Source organism: Xenopus laevis, chromosome 3S, assembly GCF_017654675.1.
Source record: "Xenopus laevis strain J_2021 chromosome 3S, Xenopus_laevis_v10.1, whole genome shotgun sequence".
Taxonomy (NCBI): Eukaryota; Metazoa; Chordata; class Amphibia; order Anura; family Pipidae; genus Xenopus; species Xenopus laevis.
In genome coordinates, this window is record NC_054376.1 from 48,197,755 (window position 1) to 48,217,316 (window position 19,562).

Consider the following 19,562-nt stretch of genomic DNA (forward strand, 5'->3'; position numbering starts at 1 on the left):
ACCCAGTTAATTATAATAGTTATTTGTTTAGTGATTGAGGCCACTACTTCACAATGCAAGTTGTTTTTAAATTGACATACTGCCAAAAGTTACCTAGATGTTTAACACCATTGGATAGTTAAATACATTTATAAATACATGATATAACAACTTTTAAGCCAATGGTTTTGTAAACTAGAATGAGCCAGTTACATCATGGTTCACACTGTATCCATTGGTCACACAGGATTTTCAGTTGGGGAAGAACAGATAAGTATCCTGAGAGCACTACTCCAACAGTGTACGCAGTGAACACAGTCCTACACTCTACCCAATGAAATGCAACATGGATATAGGGTTACAGACAGAAATCAGGATGTTCAACTCAACTGACAAAAAGTAAACTGATTGGATCCCACAAATGTGATGGGCACAACTGACTGATGAAACCTCAAATTTGTGTGTTGGCAGCTAAAAAGTTACTGTCACGATTGGCTCCCTAAATCCAGAACAAGTGCTAGCTCCCTGGTCACAGCTCTGCTTCCTCCTGTAGCAGCCTCCTTTGGCTTTGGGAGGAGCCCTCAGCTACTCAGATGCCGCCAGGTCTTAATAAGAGAGGAGCCAAGCAAGAGTTTGGACAGAAGGCAACAGTTCAAGGAATAGATTAAAAGCGTAGTCAGGCAGGCCAGGGTCGGTACAGGCAGAATTCAAGCAGGGTTAATCAGGCAAGGGTCAAAACTGGAATCAAATAAGACAGGAATCGTGCCGAGAATACTAACAAGTTAGAGCAAACAATGGGCAATGAGTTTGGATTCAAAGCCCCTTTTAATATTCAAAATTCGCGCCTCACACAATGATATCATGACGCTCGCAATGTGTAAAACCCAGAATTGAAGAAAGTCGGAAAGTGAAGGAAGAGGATCACCGCCGCGGCCGCCCCCAGGGTACGTTACTCATGTCTATAATGCTGTTATCAAGTTAGCACCTTGTGACTACATGGGGAGAAATGCCAATGGGTCTGTACACACTGCTCTGAGAAATAGCATGCAAATGTGCACTTGGATGCTAGAAAACCTTTAAACCACTGGCAGCCTGGATGCGGTAGCAGTTCTAGAGTTTTATTAACAGGTGATGTTGATTTGTTCCAAATGAATCAGAGATTAATACCATTATCAGCGAGGTATACTGATGCCATTCCAACACAAATACAGGGAAAATAGCACATCCACGCAGTTTACCAAAACAAATGATAATTATGTGCAAGTTGTGATGGTTGTCACTTAACAAGCTGGGCCAGTTGCACTGTAGGTAAAAAGCACTGCAATGTGCGTCCAAAACGTTAACTACATACTCATTATGAATGTGATTGGCATCAGATTTCTGATTTTTAAATTACTTATTTTGTTCTTTTGTTTAAAGACTGAATAAGAAATACCTTAATTAATTACAAGACAAGGCAATGGCAAATTGCAATACATCATCATAGCATGTGAGGTGGACCAAGCGTTGAAAAAGTATTGCTAACATATTCACATCAATTTGGCTGGCAATGTGTGACCTTCAGTTGTACCTAAGGAAAGCAGAATGGAAGGTGAGAGAACCCAGTATGTACATGAATTATTTTGCAAAGAATGCAATAACAGTTCCGCAAAGTGACTCTGTGACAAAATCTATGAATAAATTCCAGGCTTAGAAATGACAGCTCAAGAATTATTTAGATAAACCTTACTTCTTCCCTTTACTCCTCTCAGCAGTTTTGTTGGCTGTATCCCCTTTACTATATAAAAACTCTGGTAACTCTGCAATCCTGTTAACTGAACAAAGAGGAAAATGTACAACACAGAGCATTACCGAGAATGGCAACATGATAAGATGTTGCAAATGAGCAAGTTATGCGATGCTTAATTCTTCCAAAGAGAGATTCATTTTGCAGATTGGGTGTTATCTGCTGCACCAGAACTATAAAAATGATTGTTCCTATTCTGTATTGCTCTTGGGAAAAATATTGTGGTGCAAAATTAAATCTCGGTTTCAAGCTGCATAAAATGAACTGTACACAGAAGAATTGTCATTGTATTTTTCACTTCATTACAAAGTGCAGTGTTTAAAATCACAAAGCTTGTATCGCATACAAACAGGTTTAACCACTGTTGCACTGGTGCTCTAGGGTCCTGTTAAAAACATTAGGCCAGGGCCCCAATCTCCAGAATATATTCATCTCCACATCATTACAATTTCCTGATATTTTATTCTCTCTAGAAGAAGAATATACTTGGCACACGCATAAAGGGTCAAATGGTGTGTGATAAAAGAGGCAAGTGACTCCTGGATCCAAAGTTAGTTTTACGGGTGCTATCCATTACATTTAGAATTTAATTTTTACCAACGGAGCTGGAAAATAGCAAGAAAAAAATTATTTGGTCTGTCAATCCTATTGGTTTCCAGTTGTTAATACTTCTGGTCTGTAGAAACTCTGATCTCAGCCACAAGCATTGTCAGATTGCCTGATAAAACAATATGCATTAGATATATTTTCCCATTATCACAAGCACGTTCTTAATTGATGCATGTCAGAGATTACCTGTGCCTGTCAGTCATTGTCACGTAAAACCTCTGCTGTCACTTCCACGCAGAAGTTCCACATCTGTAATGACAGTCAGAGGTGCTGTAAATAATGGAAGTCAAAGGTGTTGTGGATCATAATTTGCACCCCCCTATCCCTCAAATAAGAGAAACATCCAGTTATTTTCATAATGATGTGCATAACTGCTTCAGCCCTATTTTTATTCAGCAGAGCCTGATGTATAGGTGTTGTATTTGGATATATAGGGGTATATTTATCAAAGAGTGAAGTTAATAGTGAAGTTCCGCCACTAGAGTGAAATTCCGCCACTTCCCATTCATTTCTATGGGGTTTTAAAAGGCGGATTTATCAAAGGGTGAAATTTCACTTTCACCCATTGATAAATACGCCTTTCAAAATCCCATAGAAATGAATGGAGAGCTGCGGAATTTCACTCTAGTGGCGGAACTTCACTCTTTGATAAATTTACCCCATAGCCTTCGCACTGATTATACATAAGACATTTAAGCGTGTTTGTATATCTTACATTAGGGAGACAGTGACAGTGTGACAAGGAAAGTCAGTGGAATACTCCCATTTATCTGCTCTTGTTTTTGCGAATATTTCATAGCCTACATTTGAATTTATTCTCTTCCAATGAGCTAATTAGGCTTCCATCCTGGCAGATTAATTATTATATCATAAGTGAAGGAAGGCAGTTATATATGAAGAAGCTGAGAGCACTTAGAAGAGCATTCCTGTTGCTATGCTGGTGAGCAGAGCATTATACCAACCAAGCCCCCATCAGCGGGAACCTTTCCTGGCTAATAGCTTTTTAATATAACCCTCATTATTAGCAAGGGGACTAATATATATTTAGGAGAGCAGCTGCTTTTGAGTAAAATGACAACTATTGAAGGCAAGTAATTGTAATACATATTTTTTCTCCTTCATATTTCAGTGTTTCTTTGCGAGGGGAGGATTTTGTTAATTTGGTGACGTTTCTTGTCACAGCCTCGGTTTCCCAATTCAGCTGCAGACAAAAATAAGAGGCTGATTTTTAGAGGCTTTGTGCACTTTTTTCCCCCTCTGACAGCATTCAAGTGGCAGCATATTATTTGGTCTGTACGACACAGAAAGTGTCTTAATTAAAGGCTGTCTTGAAAATACAGAACATTTTCACAACCGCATCTGCCATTAACTCTTCTGACACTATGTGAGCATTGCACATGGAATTATTCCCTGCTAGATGAAACAAATGCCGCTAATCTTTGCCACGGAATCCAGGGAAGTGCGAATAATTAGAGCAATGACTTCAGTTGCAGTCGATGAAACATAGAAATGGGATTTGCATTGCCATATGCTCTGCCCAATTACTCATCTCTACAATAAATTCATTAGTGGGGGCTATATGTCAGCACGGGGGTTAAAGGTATATGTTAGCCTAAGACAGTAACTGATGTTGTCATTATTGCTGCACCAAAACAGGAAATACTAATCACTTTCACCCCTTAGATTTTTTGTCCGTACCTTTGTGAGCTTGGGTCATAGCTAGGGTTGCCACCTTTTACAGAAAAAAATACCGGCCTTCCTATATATTTATCTTTTTTCCCTATTAATAACATTGGGATCAACCATTATTTTTACCGGACAGGTGGCAACCCTAGTCATAGCTTGATATAGCAGACCAACTCTTAGCCACTAACATAGGGACATCAACTGTTGCTCTGTTATACCTACAGACCTCCATAGCAGTGCAAAGGAATAGACTAAAGCCAGGCACACATTTTAGAATAAACTTGCCCATTAATTAAAAGTTCCACTCAAAATCCCATTCACACTCCCTTCTCGCTCTTAAAAGTCTTTGGAATTACCTTTAAAGCAAATTTATAAAAATAACCAGTGAATGCAGATGGAAGGCTGCTTGTTGCGGCTCACCTGGTGGTGGTTTGGTGGTTATGTGCGGTGCAGTGGGTACAGGTAACATAGTATAATCGGAATCTGTTAGCTCATGTTTTTATGTGATGGAACACAAAAATGCCTCACAGAAAAAGCCTCTGGAAAAACTGATTGGTCTGTTAGATTTATCCAATCTGGCCCAAAATGATCAGCTATATAATTACATACAATTGGGATTGCAGTGTCAAACAATTCCAACACAGATCAAAAATCTACCATATAAGTGGGTAACCAACTAACACAGAGCCATGAACCAAACCCATGTCATGAGAGTGATAATGATCCAGTCAGCATCAGACTGGGGATCTGATGCTGATGAGGTGTCAGGGACCCACCAGGCTGAGACCTTAAGGGCCCCCCTCCCAACATCCGCATAGATCACCCCCTGGCGTGAAGTGTCCCCTTGCCAACTCCCCACCCATCCACCTTCTTCCTCTCTTGCTGTGATTGGATGAGAGGAGGCAGGGTAGGGGTTCCAGACTCCAGGAGGAGCGGGCTTGGGTTGGTGGGGCCCATGAGAGGAGGGCCTACCGGGCTTTACCAGGCCCAGTCCCATCCTGAATCCAGTCCTGAATTTTAAGTCTTTCAAAAGGCCTGAAATGGATCATTCTGACTCTCATGGTATGGGCTTGGCTGACAGATAATTAGAAGCCCATACAGTTCCAGTCCAACTCATCATCCAGAATGGTTTTTCATTTTGGCCATTCAACACTTCATTTGCCAAGTGGATTGTTGTACAGTGCCCCCATACACTCTCACTGAACACTTTGCTCAGAAACTGATTGAACTAAATAAAAATTCTGTCTATATGTCAACATCATAAAGGGATATTATCGTTAACTGTGCCTGAAAAAAGAAACGCAACTTATCTGAGTCATTTTTGTGGCAGAAAATAATGATAATAAGACTAATAAAGCTTGGGCAAAAATGTAGTATTGCAATAAAAGAGGGGATTTATTATGGGATTCTTTTTTTCATTATTATAGTTAACTATGTAACACAAATTTATTTTGTTTCACAGAGGTTATACATCATACACATCAGTCCCTGCCCATGTTGAAGTTTATAATATGAGGTCCCTATCACATGAACAGAGTGTGGGAGGAAACTAAAGAGTATCATGAGAAAAAACACACAGAGGGACAGGGACAGATTACAAGCTTCTTTAGAGAGGGGGGTGTCTTTACTTTGAAATGCAGCAGACTGTTGCTCTGTGTGTGGCATTGCCACCCACACAACAATATAACAAACCTTCATCATTTTGCAAAGCCTCTGATATTAAAATCCATGTGCTGTTTTAAACTGGTTGAGTGGGAACAATCTTTCTTTTGATTCTATAATCCCTCTGGCTAGAAATATGCTTATTAAAAACCTTACAATACCTAGGCAGGTACAGAGGGTGTGATTAAAGTACAACAAATTATTCTCAAAATGTTACACAATATGGCTTCAATTTAATTAATGACCAATATGTTTCCTGTTCTATCGTGAAAAGAATATACTGTATATGTATATTCTTATGAATAAAATTGAAGATATGTGATATTGCATTTGTGGGCCTTGCGTATCATTGATTAGAGTGGTAAGGGCACAGATTAAGTACAATAAAGCTCACGCTAGCACAGGAGACTGACTCCAAAGGAGCTGAGCAATATGTCTTCTCTGTCACATTTCCCAACTCAAGGTGCATGAACACAGCCGAACTAATCTAAATGACTGAGACACTAATTAGGCAATGTGTTGACGAGAAGCTCTGCTGTAGCTTACAGACTATTTCCCTTGTACTATTCTCCTTCACTAATTTACTCTCTAAGGGAGTCTCCTGGGCTCTGCCGCAAGCCAGACGCTCCATTACTGACCAACAACCTGGTGCCATTAATTATATGAAGAATAACAATACTCTTGAGTCTTTCATTGACTTTGGCTATAGTATACTTTTAGGGGGTCCAAAAAGTTCTCACAATTTTCTGAAAACTACTCTGGTCAGATCTGCACAAACATTTCCCCCTATTTAACAATACATTTCATTTTTTGGAAAATTTCATGTGTGGAAAAAACTCGATAAAACCCAAATCGTACCCGAAAACTGCGACTGTTTTGGATTTGACATCCGAAACCACAAAATCTTCAGGTTATTGAACAAAACCCAGCGCATTACAGAATATTAATGGGACATCTGCCATTGACTTGTATATGAACTCGGCAGGTCTGAGTTGGAGTACTTCTTTATTCTGTCTTTTAACACTATCTGGGTTTAATAAATCACAAAAAAGTCGTGTACCAGAAAAAATTGGACTTTAATAAATAACTTAAAATTGAGTCCTTTCCATTTACACATTTGAACACAGTCCACAAGTTTGCCCTTCATAATCCGGCCTTGTCACAAATCTGGGTTTAAGTATTTATGTGGAATACAGCCCCAGATCACCCCGACTAAACTTTACCATTGGCGAATTCATTCAGACAGGTAGTGTTCTCCTGGTATTTGCCAGACTTTCCATCAGAATGTCCGATATCGGTGAAATGCCATTTCACCGATGGCAGTGAGCTTTACACAGTCCAAGCCAATGCCTGTCATTGCACATGGTGGTTAGGTTTGTCTTAAAAAATGCTTCCTATGAATTTTTCTTATGCTGATATCGCTTCTGGAGATAGTTTAGAACTTAGCAGTCAGAGTTCCAGCTCAAGATATGTCATTTTATATGAAGTATCCAGCGATCTTTTTGGCTAAAATGCCCAGAAACGTTTGTTGCTCCTCACAAAAACTGCTCGGGAATGGTACTACAAGTATATCAATAATGCTCTCCAGGGGAGGGGTACAAAAGTCAAGAAGGGGGGGAGAGGGGTATAGGGTTTTCCCCACGTCATTTTAAAACAGTTTACAAATACTCAAGCAAGTTTGGTCAACAAGTCATAACTCAATGAAAAACATATGTGAAAATATATAACACCCATGAATGGGTTTTGTGTTTCTCTCTGTTCTATTTGTGATTATTATGATAAAATTCTATCTTAACCCTATTAAGTTACCCTTTAAGATAGTTTAACCATGGAGCCCATATTTTCCAGTACTTGGCACTCTGATTGTGAATTAAATAGGGATGCACTGAATCCACTATTTTGGATTAGGTCGAACCCCCGAATCCTTTGCAAAAGATTCGGCCGAATACCGAACCAAATCTGAATCCTAATTTGCATATGCAAATTAGGGGTGGGAAGGGGAAAACATTTTTTACTTCCTTGTTTTGTGAAAAAAAGTCACACAATCTCAAATTAGGATTCGGTTTCGGTTTCGACTCCTGCTAAAAAAGGGCCGAATCCTGGCCGAATCCCAAACCGAATCCTGGATTCGGTGCATCCCTAGAATTAAATATCTGATTTCCTCTTGTTGACTAATTTCTTCTATTTTTGTTATCCATTCTCTGAAACTTGGGACTTATACTGTTAACTGAATACATTTTGAATGAAAGATCTACCGAAAACTGTCAGACTATTTCACATTTATGACCTCTGCAACTGAACTGTATGGGAAACAAAAACAAAAGTTGCAGGCCAGGATTTGAGCAAATTTGTTAGAGAGAGTTTGCTGATGGCCCACGGCAATGTTGGTGGAAGTACTAGTTCTAAGAAGAAGAGAAGAGAACTGGGTGGGAGCAGTTAAAGCTCTTGTCTTTTCGGGTTCGGCAACTTTTATAGGTTGGGTTTTATGACATCAAAAATTAAAAGTTGCAAAGAAAAAAGACGAGATTTTTTTTCCAGGATTTATTATTCAACAAAACTGCAACAATTCTAAATACGGAACTAGTCCAGCTAAAATCTGTCCAAATCATGTAGAAGTCAATAGCAGATGCCCCTTTTACAACTGGAAGAACTTTCTTTGATTTATGGTTATAGGGTAGAACTCCATGGCGATTTCGGCGCAATCCGACGCGCAAAAACGCAGGCGTCAAGTCGGATGCGACGGAAATAAGGTAAGCGACAGGAATGTCGGATGGTGTCGCAGCATTCATCCGACGCGACACGACTGTCGGATGCAGATGATGCACGATGCGTCTGCATCCGATAGTCGTGTCGCGTCAGATGAATGCTGCGACTTTATCCGACATTTCCATCTCTTACCTTATTTCCGTTGCATCCAACTTGACTCCTGCAATTTTGCGCAGTGCGTTGGATCTCGCCGAAATCGACTGTGAAGTTTACCCTTAGAGGTTTTTGGCCCTGGCTTTTGTAAAAAATAAAAGTCGAAGATACTATGAGACTTTTCCCATTATTACTTTTTCAGTTTGGATATTCTAATAAATTTCATGACACACGTGGTTTTAAAGAAAGTGAGTTTAGTGGTGGTTTGTAAAACCTCTAAAACCACTTTTAGCGGTAAGAGCAACGTGAAGAGTGGGGTGCTGGAATGGAACACTGAATACTACTGTACACAGCTTTTACAGTCTAGTTTCATTTTACTGTTCCTATGCTTACTGAGATTAGATGGCTTCCACTCCCAGTTCAACATACTTTTTTTACACTGTAATTAAATGAACAATGAACTAATCAAATAGGATCAGAATAGCAGATACAGTTGGAGGCACAGTTTCAGGCTGTGGGCATAGAGGCTGTAAGATTGACAGATTCCTGTATAAATCTATCTAACACCTAATCTGCGGTCTACTGAATTATATATAACACTTTAACTAACGATACATGCCCTCAGCAGAGATCTGATTTAGTACTCTGTGCTGCTTTCTTACCCTGGTCCCTGTAAAACACAGAGAAGACAGACATGTAAGTGTCAAACCCGTGGAGACTTAAAATGTTAAAATATGATTTCAAGAATCAAATTCTATTATTAGGTAAGAGGTGTCATTAACACTTTGCTTAAAAAATCACATCTGTACCTGGGCCTAGAGGATATATTTTGAGTTTTGGGGCTCGTACATACAAGCGTTTTTCCCCTGTGCTCCTCTGTGTTCAGTTCAAATGTGTTTCACCTCCGGGGAGCACAGAAAGAAACACATTCTATTCTGCCAAAGCTTGCTGTACTCACACAGGCGCATGTAAGCAACGAATGCAGGTGGAACGCAGCATGTTGCATTCCTCCTGCATTTGGCACTTACATACACCTGTGTCCGTATGGGCAATATCTAATAAATAATGTTACCAAATAAGTATGAATTCAGGGTGATGCCAAACACACTTGTACCGTGTTTTTTTGTTTACAGTAATTTTATTTTATTTTAGGGACAGTACTCCAAATTATTGAAAAACTCTGGGTTCCAAGCTTTATGTACAGTAGACCTAAAAGGCCTTCTAGTAGATAGGGTTGCCACCTTTTCTGGAAAAAAATACCAGCCTTCCTATATATTTACCTTTTTTCCCTATTAATAACATTGGGATCAACCATCGTTTTTACCGGCCAGGTGGCAACCCTACTTGTAGAGATACCGTTGGATATTGTCCTACTTTTGTAACATAATAAATTAAATGTGTTTTAGAAAACCATGATTGTTACTTCATATGTTCCTAGTTATTGCTACACAAGACCAAAAAAATTGTGTTTGCATGCATCGCCCCATTTATTTGTGAATCCCACAATCATCTCACTGATATTTTCCTTCATTCTGTCACCAGTTATCCTTTGTAACGCTTGTCATGTTGCTTGCCACCTGATATTACAGTGCATCATAACATGTCAGTGCTCTATAAATAAACAGATGATGCTGTCTTCCATTCTAAAGCTTTGGGAAAATGATCAGTGCAGTACATAGAAACATTTTTAGTAAAATGTGCTCAATAAATAGTAGCTATATCATAAAACCAGTAAAAGCCTGAATTGATTACAAAAGGTCCAATAGAATCAGCTCAGCTCTTATTGGGGCAAATTTACTAAAGGGCAAAGTGACTAACGCTGGCAAAAATTAGTCAGCTTGATGTCATTTCGGTACTTCGCCGATTTACTAACGGGCGCAGGCTCGTTTGCGCTCAATCGCCAGACAAAGTTGCGCTCTAGTGAAGGGACCTAACTGCGCAAATTCACTAAGATGCGGATTTTACGAAATGAGAGCGTACATTTGCAGCCTTTCCCCCCTACATTTCCTAACATATGGCACATTATAACAACTCTATTTTCTTTTATTAAGCTTCCATGGGCTTGTGTAATGTAATGTATTTGCTGCAACATATACATCCATTCAACTGTAACTTCCCACCGTGAATTTTTATTATGGCTACTCAGGGAGACTAGTCACCCAGCAACAAATCGCCTCTTCTTCGGCGGTATTCTCCCCGCAATGCCTTCCCACCAGCTAGAATGTGAATTGCCAGCGGGATGGCACTCTGATCGCTTTGTTTTTCCGAAGTTGCCTCACGAGGAAACTTCAGATTTACATTCTAGCCTGCTGGAAGGCATTTAAGGGAGATATGTCGCCCGAAGAAGAGGCGATTTGTCGCTGGATGAATGGTAGCCATGTGTGCCACAACCCTTTTTTGTGTTTTTTACAACTTCAGAGCTTTAAAGAAGTATGGAAAAAAACAACATTTTAGAAGGCCCCTTAAACTTTAAACATTGTTTTCCAGAACATACCACATTATAAATCAATGTTCAGTTGTAATTTCTTTGGAGGTACAGTCTTTTCCACACTGTAAATGGCTAAACTGCTTAGAGAAAAGTCTTGACAAATTTTGCGACAGTCTCACTGGGGCTCATTTATCAACACTGGACAAATTTGCCTATAGCAACCAATCAGTGATTAGCTTTTTAAAGCCAGCTGCAAGTAGAACAATGTATGAAGCAATTTTCCCAGTGTTGATAAATGACCCCCATTGTATTGTATTTTGTAGCCTTATCATAAGCACAAGAATGTATCATGTTCTGAAGGACTGGCATGAAAGGCTGCATAGAAAGTATGTGTTATAGAAAATATTGTATATAGGAAAGGAACAACTTGTTTATTTAGGTATTTTCACAACAAAAAGGCGACAGCATAAAAAAATCTACTGAGGCTGGATATAAAGCCTTCTATACAGAAGAAAGAGAGAAAAAAGCTTCTATTGTGTGCTACATGCTATAGTCCATCCACTGCATTGTTTGGCTGCCTGTATTGGGCATTAAGCAGAAATCAGTAACCCCCCCCCCCAAATGAACACAAAAATTAAAAGTGTTTTTCATTTATCAGCATAAACATGAAGTGTGCTTTTGGACACTTATGCAGTTAATACCCATGGTATTTGCCCTGCTGGCGTAGTCCCTCAGGCAGAGAAAAGCTTCTTACCGCTTGAGCTGTCTGCCACTGAAGTGAATGGCAACCAGCCGGCAGAGCAAACATGGCATGGATCTAATAAATAGATCAGCGCAGTCTGCATACCACATAGCTTCTGCAAAAACTTTATTTTTCAATAGGATACAAGACAAAGCATCATTGTCATAATGTGATTTTAAAGGAAAGCATGGCAAGCATTTCAACCCTTGCCCAATAAAACAACTACAACACGTGAAGGCTTATAGAGGTTTTTGAAACCACGACTAAACTCACAAAAGATCAAATTCAAAAAAGTGTTGAACAATCCAAAAAAAATCAAAAAATTTGAGTTTTTCAGACAATATGTAGCTAAATAAATCTGAAAACCTCTAACATTCTGATTGGTTTAAAAATGGCCCAACAGGATCAGAACTCCTCCCATTGAATTTCACAACACCTTGACAACTTTTACTTGGCAACGTTTGGGATGAAAAGTTTTTGTGGGTTTTTTTTTCACTTGAAGCTCGAATTTTTAGGATTTGCAGAAAAAAATATCAATTCGATAGTAAATGGGCCCCAAAATGTGTGCAGTTTTATGTAAAACTGGTGGAATTCATCTGATGTATCCCAACAGCTACACTAGCCATTCACTGGTATCTTTAGACGAGCCATGGACGAAACAATTTGATACCAGGTTATATTAAAAAATGCAGGACAATAAGCAAAGTGTGAGATTTGGGCGCAATGCCCTATGTTTTTTTTTTTGTGCACAATATAATTTTTTCCTAAAACTCCATTACTGACACACAACTCTCATTACTGACACACAACTACTGTATATAGCGTCCACCATAACTGGCCCATATCATATGTTTTGTGATTATATATTGGCACATTTTTATGTAGCGGGAATGGCATCAACTCCAGCACCCCAATGTTTCCAGCATCAGTAATGACATTTGACTATAGCTGCTTGGAGGGACCCTGGAGTTAACCCTGTTACCCAAAAAAAATGTAAGTACTTTTACAGGCTATCACTCTGAAAAAAAGGAAGACGCCTGAGTTTTTTGGGACTTGGAAACTTTTTCCACTAAAATTGAGGAAGATCTATGTACTCCATTGCACTTCGCCTGGTCTGAGCCGGCGAAGGCAAGTCTGGCGAAAGAGGAAACGTTCAGTAAAAATCTGCATCTTAGTGAATTTGCGGAGTAACGTCCATTCGCCAGAGTGAAAATTCGCCTGTCGATAGAGTTTGAATGAGCGCTAGCTAGAGAAGTTACGCCTGCGCCCGTTAGTAAATTGCCAAAGTGCCTGAAAGCAGTAACACTGGCGAATCATCACCAGAGTCACTTCACCCTTTAGTAAATCTGACTCAAATGCCTGTTGCTCCAGGCAACAAATTCAAAAATTTGGGCATATATAGCCACCTTTACTGTATGACACCAGCTCCAGGCAGGGAACACTTCATATGATGGATATATTAGGACATGCTCTGGTATTTTTATTATTTACATTATCCCACGTGCCCTTTCACAGGTCTGAGTTATTGGTAAATCTTTATGTGAAACATTGTGCAAGTGCTCTTTCACATCAGCATGGGTCATCATACATCGCCAACATATTTTTTACTTTTTTAAATATTCATTTATTATATACTAAATAAAAAAAAGTATGATTTGTACATCAGGGCGCATTTTAGTAAGAGTAAATACTGCAGAACGGGAAAATGTACATCGGAAGATTTTTGCAAGCCACTTTAGATTATTCTTTATGTTTTTGCGTGATGTACATATTTCCTATTTGGCAGCTTAAAATATAGTTCCAAAATGCATTAAAGTATTTTGCTGAGCTGCCTGAAAGTTAGTTTGATAGTTCTGCAGTATCTGAAAGTTTTGTCCTTACAGACATAACATTCATACAAAAGTAGCAAAAGTAGCAAATTTTAATGAAAGCTGACTCGTTGCCATGGGTAACACACTTATTCAAGTTTACAGTATGCAGTATGGTAAAAAATAAGTCCAAATATCCATTGTAATAGGTCCCTCTGCAATATCAATATCCCTAATCACATAATTTCAGTACGGCACTGCCATGTTTTCCCAAGCTCCCAAAAAAACTTTCCCAAGTTCCAAAACTTCCAACAAAGTTTACACCAGGTCTAGCAACCCATAGCAACCGATCTGCAAGTAGTACTGGTAACCGGTTTTAAAACAAATATTTGGTACAAACCTGTTTACAATTCCTCATAGGCATTTTATTGCCATGAGGCTTTCAAGACCATGCATACTATGGGAATTGCTGTGAGAGACCTATATAATCCATACAGGGTTGGCAGTGCGAGGCACAACTTCCATAATGAGGGTACGGGGGTACTGCAGTCATAGCAGAAGGTGTCCCAAGTTATGTAAAAGTGTAGTTTGTGGTTTATAAAGGGTAAGGACTTGCTGGAGAATGGTTAGTGTTTAGATGGGGCATGGGTGGGGTTTTGGTATAATGGGCAGTGACTGGGTTGGATCAGGAGAGGTGCCATGCGTGCAGGCAACTTTTTTTCATAGGGGAACTATTCTACCTGTTGCCTGCCCAGTTGAGCAATAGGTTACTAATTGGAGTTCCCTGAGGGAGTGGGCCCTGATATTTTAGTGGCAAGGCCCACAGTGGACCTGGTGCCTAGTACTCCTCAGAACTGTACACTAGGGATGCACCGAATCCACTATTTAAGGATTCCGCCAAATCCTTCACAAAAGAATCAGCCAAATCTGCATATGCAAATTAGGGAAAGAGGAGTGAAAACAAACAACTTGCACAGAGCACAGTTAAAAATGTTGTTCTGTAACAAAAAGTCACATGATTTTTAGGATTTGGATTCAGTTCAGCAAGGCACATGGATCTGATCATGTCAGCCGAAAAGGCTGAATACCAAATCCGAATCCTGGATTCAGTGCATCCCTATTTTACACCTTGGGATTACAGACAACCCAGTGCTCAACTAGCACCTATATAGGAGAAGGAAAGGAAAAGAATAGACCACCAACCCACCTCTATAATAGTTCATCAGGGAATCACAAAAATATTAAATCATAACATAGGTATCTATAGAAATAAGTCAAATCAACTGGACTTGCTGTGTTTTTCTTGAAGACGTTTCACCAGCCATCCAAATAACTTTCTCAATTCAGAATAACTTGTTCATAGGATCTTGCTTCGCTATATATCCTCTCCCGGTCTAGAATCTTGATTTGGCAGTCCCAAATGTGTGTCCTTATTCTGAATTGAGAAAGCCAGTTGGATGACGAACTTTCACGAACATATTAAATCATAACTTTTATCTGATACTGTTAAATCCCAAATTGACTAAAATTAGTCTGGAATAAAAGTAACTGCTCTTGAAATGTGCATGCCTTATTTATGCTTTGAAAAATACTTCAAACTTACAATAAACTGTAAAAAACTGTTAATGTGACTGGTCCAGGCATGGAACCTAGTGGCCATACATGGAGAGATCCGCTCGTTTGACGATTTCACCAAACGAGCGGATCTCTCCCCGATATGCCCACCTTGAGGATCCTAACGAATGGTAACGGGCGGTCGGATCGCTGGACCGCATTGGCCCCATACACGGGCCAATAAGCTTACAACTCGGTCTGTCGGCAGCTTTTATCGGCCCGTGTATGGCTACCTTTAGGGAACAGTAGCCTCAGGCTCAGGCAAACAAAGATTGTGCCTCTGTCCCTACCTGACTAAAACAGAGTAGAATAATATATAAGCACTATAGCATGATCTCCTTCTTGGACTCAGAGTCACTGCACCGATCGTCAGCAATGTATTTTCCTTACACAGATCAGTAAAGAATAATAAAGGCCTACCTTTATTCATAGAAGACTAAACTCAACCCAGCAGCATGTGGTTGGTATAAACAGTGAGTGGATAGACAAGAAAGCATCCTCCTTCATGTCTTGCAGCAACGGCATTGCACAGCCCCTGGAATAGTGAAATGGTTAAATAAGAATAAATACAAGGGCTCACCCATGGCCAATAAATGCTTGGATCCATATTTATTATTACAGTTAAAAAGCAATCTACCACTACCAATAAAGGATAATACTTTACTGCAATTCATCTAGTGTTTCTGGTTCTTTCTATGCAAAATATCATTTACTTTTTATTGGAAAAGTACAGGAGAATAAAGTGAAAATAACCTCTACTTACATACGCTTTACTTTCCATAAAAGCAATACAGTTGGGAAGCCATAACTTAAATGTGCTAAAATGAGAGAATTGAGAACATTTCCAGAGTAAAATTAATTACCCCACAATAGGGGGCAGATTTACTAAGCTCGAGTGAAGAATTCGAATGAAAAAAAAGTATTTTTTTGAGTACTTCGAACATCGAATTGATCGAATTCGATCGAATGATTCAAACGTTTCAAAGTAAAAATCATTCGACTATTTCACCATTCGATAATCGAAGTACTGTCTCTTTAAAAAATACTTTGACTTCATACATCCTTGTCTAATCAAAGCCTTAACTCACCTATTTAATCTTTCGCTCTCAACTGGACTGTTTCCTTCTCAACTAAAACATGCTCTTGTCACCCACAATTCTGAAAAAACCCTTTCTTGATCCCTCCAATCTTGACAACCTCCGACCTATCTCTCTGCTACCTTCATCTCTAAACTACTTGAGCGCCTAGTCTACAACCGACTAACCTCATTCCTCTCTGACAATAACCTGCTGGACCCCCTACAATCTGGTTTTAAGCAACAACACTCCACGGAAACTGCCCTGACTCGACTAACTAATGACCTTTCAACCGCTAAAGCCAACAATCATTTCTCACTACTAACACTGCTTGATCTCTCAGCCGCATTTGACACTGTAGATCACCCTCTCCTCCTCCAGTCCCTCCAGTCACTTGGCCTTCGTGACACAGCCCTGTCCTGGTTCTCTTCTTACATCACCAATCGTTCCTTCAGTGTCTCCTACAATGGAGTATCATCTTCTCCCCTACCTCTTTCTGTTGGAGTTCCTCAAGGCTCTGTCCTGGGACCATTACTATTCTCCCTCTATACTTCCTCCCTTGGCAAATTAATAAATTTGTATGGTTTCCACTACCACCTCTATGCTGACGATACTCAGATCTATCTCTCATCTCCTGATCTCAACCCAGAACTCCTAACTCGCGTCTCCTCCTCCCTGTCCGCTATCTCTACCTGGATGTCATAACGCTACCTTAAATTAAACCTCTCTAAAACCGAAATGGTTCTCTTTCCTCCAACTAACACCAGTAGCATCCCCAAAGTATCCATCATAGTTAACAATTCCACTATCACCCCCTCTTCCCAGGCCCGGTGCCTTGGGGTTATCCTAGATTCTGCCCTGTCATTCACTCCTCATATCCAGTCACTTATTAAATCATGTCACTTCCACCTAAGGAACATATCCAAAATACGATCATTTATCACCCAAGACGCTGCCAAAATTCTTATTCACTCTCTCATCATATCGCGTCTAGACTACTGTAACTCTCTTTTAATTGGCCTCCCCCTCCAGAGACTGTCACCTCTCCAGTCCATAATGAACACTGCTGCGAGGCTCATACACCTCAGCAACCGCTCCTCCTCTGCCTCGCCATCCTGTCAATCCCTGCACTGGCTTCCGTTACCTTTCAGAATCAAATTCAAATTAATGACACTGACTTTCAAAGCACTTCATAACTCTGCCCCACCCTACATCTGTGAACTCATCTCTATATACTCACCCACTCGCTTACTACGCTCCTCTACTGACCTGCTACTCAACTCTTCTCTCATTACCTCCTCACATGCTCGCATTCAAGACTTTGCAAGGGCTGCACCCCTCCTCTGGAATGCTCTCCCACGGTCTGTCCGACTTTCTCCCAACCTTTCTGCTTTCAAGAAATCTCTGAAAACGCACTTCTATCGAGAAGCCTACCCTCACTCTGCTTAACTACCAAACGCAACACCACATACCACATTTCTCACCCACTTAATTCGATCTTGCCCTCTCCCACACCTTGTGTATTACTCCCTTCCCTTTAGACTGTATGCCTATGCATAGGGCCTTCCTCACCTTTTTGTACCTGTATTGATTGTGATGTTTGTTACTCCATATATTCTATTCTATTCTATGTATGTAATTCATGTGATGTAGTTGTATAATCACATTTACTTTACAGTGCTACGCAATATGTTGGCGCTATATAAATACATGTTAATAATAATACTTCGCCACTTCAAACCTACAGAGCTGCAATGTTAGCCTATGGGGACCTTCCCCAGCACTTTTCTAAGTTTTCTTTCATCGAATAAAAATCCTTCGATCGATTGCTTAAAATCTTTCTAATCGATTTTTATTCGATCGAAGTATTTGCGCTAAAATCCTTCGAATTCTATAGGATTCAAAGGATTTTACTTTGAGGGTCGAATTTGAGGGTTTTTTAACCTTGATAAATCTGCCCCCTCATGTTTAATCTTTATGATCAGTGTATTCATTATACAGCCCCGGGGTATAACCAAGCAGCCACTAAGTATGCTTGAATTTGACCACTTCGGCTGTGGCCATGAGAATGATATACAGTACATGACCCTTGGATTCAGACCTCTGGGAAATCTCTAAACAAAGATGTGTATATTGTTTGTTCTGACTGCATAGAGCTCTAAATCTAGGGATCACATTTGGCTCCTGGAGAAAATCAATGCCACCTAGCACTGTCTAAAACTGAAAGCTGCACTTCTACCACATAGTAACTCAGTTTGAAAAATAAACCAACCTTTTATGTCTATATGAAGACTGCCTAACTGCTATCTGATCCAGAGGAAGGCAAAGAAACACCTTTTTTAAGCTTTTTGGAACCTCCTTTCTTCTGATAGAAATGGATGCCTTCATGTCTGCCAGAAGGACCTTCTGTTAAAGGGGAACTATTGCGAATATGAAAATTTAATATAAGCTTCATCATACTGAAATAAGTTTTCTAAATATAATCAATTACAATTTCTGTACAGTTTCTGTAATAATCAAGTTCATCTTCACTATCCCTCTCTCAGCATCTGTTTCTCTTCATTCTGGCATCTTGCAGAAGTTGGGTGTGATATTGTCAATGACAGTTCGATCCAATATATCTTATAGAGGGGGAATCCTTTCCCTTTAATTAGAGCTCACTTAAATAACTGGTTCCAGTACAAACAAAATGTAACAAAATAACTGCCTTTTGCACAAATCCTGCATGCAGAGAAGACATGATGTCTAGTGATTTTAATAGAGTGAGCTCTAACACATCTAGGCAAAAGAAGCCCCCTTTTATAAGATATATTGGATCTAACTGTCAATGAACTCCTGCATGAAGACAGAATAAAGATAAACTTGATTATTTCAGAAACGGTACATCATTTTTTAATTACTTATATTTAGAAAACGTCTTTTTCAGTATAAAAAATAAAGCATTAGAAAGTTCATCATGTATACTTACACGTAGTTACCATATCTCCTCTTAAGCACGCCTTTTTTAGCCAGCATAAACAACCCCGACTTGGTCACACTAATTCAATAATATCCCATTTAAGCTCTGGAGACCTGTATGGCATATTCTGGGTGGGGCCTTACCAGCTCTCTGTACAGAGGAAAAGTAACGCTCTTCTCCTGCTCGGGTTGCCGCCATTTTAGTAGAAATTTACCAGCCAGTGGGGGGAATGGTGGCGCTTACAACAGGGTGGTCTGTGACATCATAGGGATGTGATAACAAAAGGGGCAGGTCTATTACATCACAAATACCTCAAAGCAGATCTGGGAAGAAAAAAAGGGTAAGCTTCCCATG

At 39.7% G+C, this 19,562-nt stretch overlaps 1 long non-coding RNA gene across 1 annotated transcript in view; it reads right to left on the reverse strand.

Annotated features, from left to right (window-relative positions):
- LOC121402155 overlaps positions 1–19,562 on the reverse strand; it is a 197,212-nt gene that overhangs the window by 81,466 nt on the left and 96,184 nt on the right. Inside the window, exon 2 of the long non-coding RNA XR_005966624.1 lies at positions 15,594–15,708. This is a non-coding gene — a long non-coding RNA (uncharacterized LOC121402155). The remainder of the gene's footprint in view (positions 1–15,593; positions 15,709–19,562) is intronic.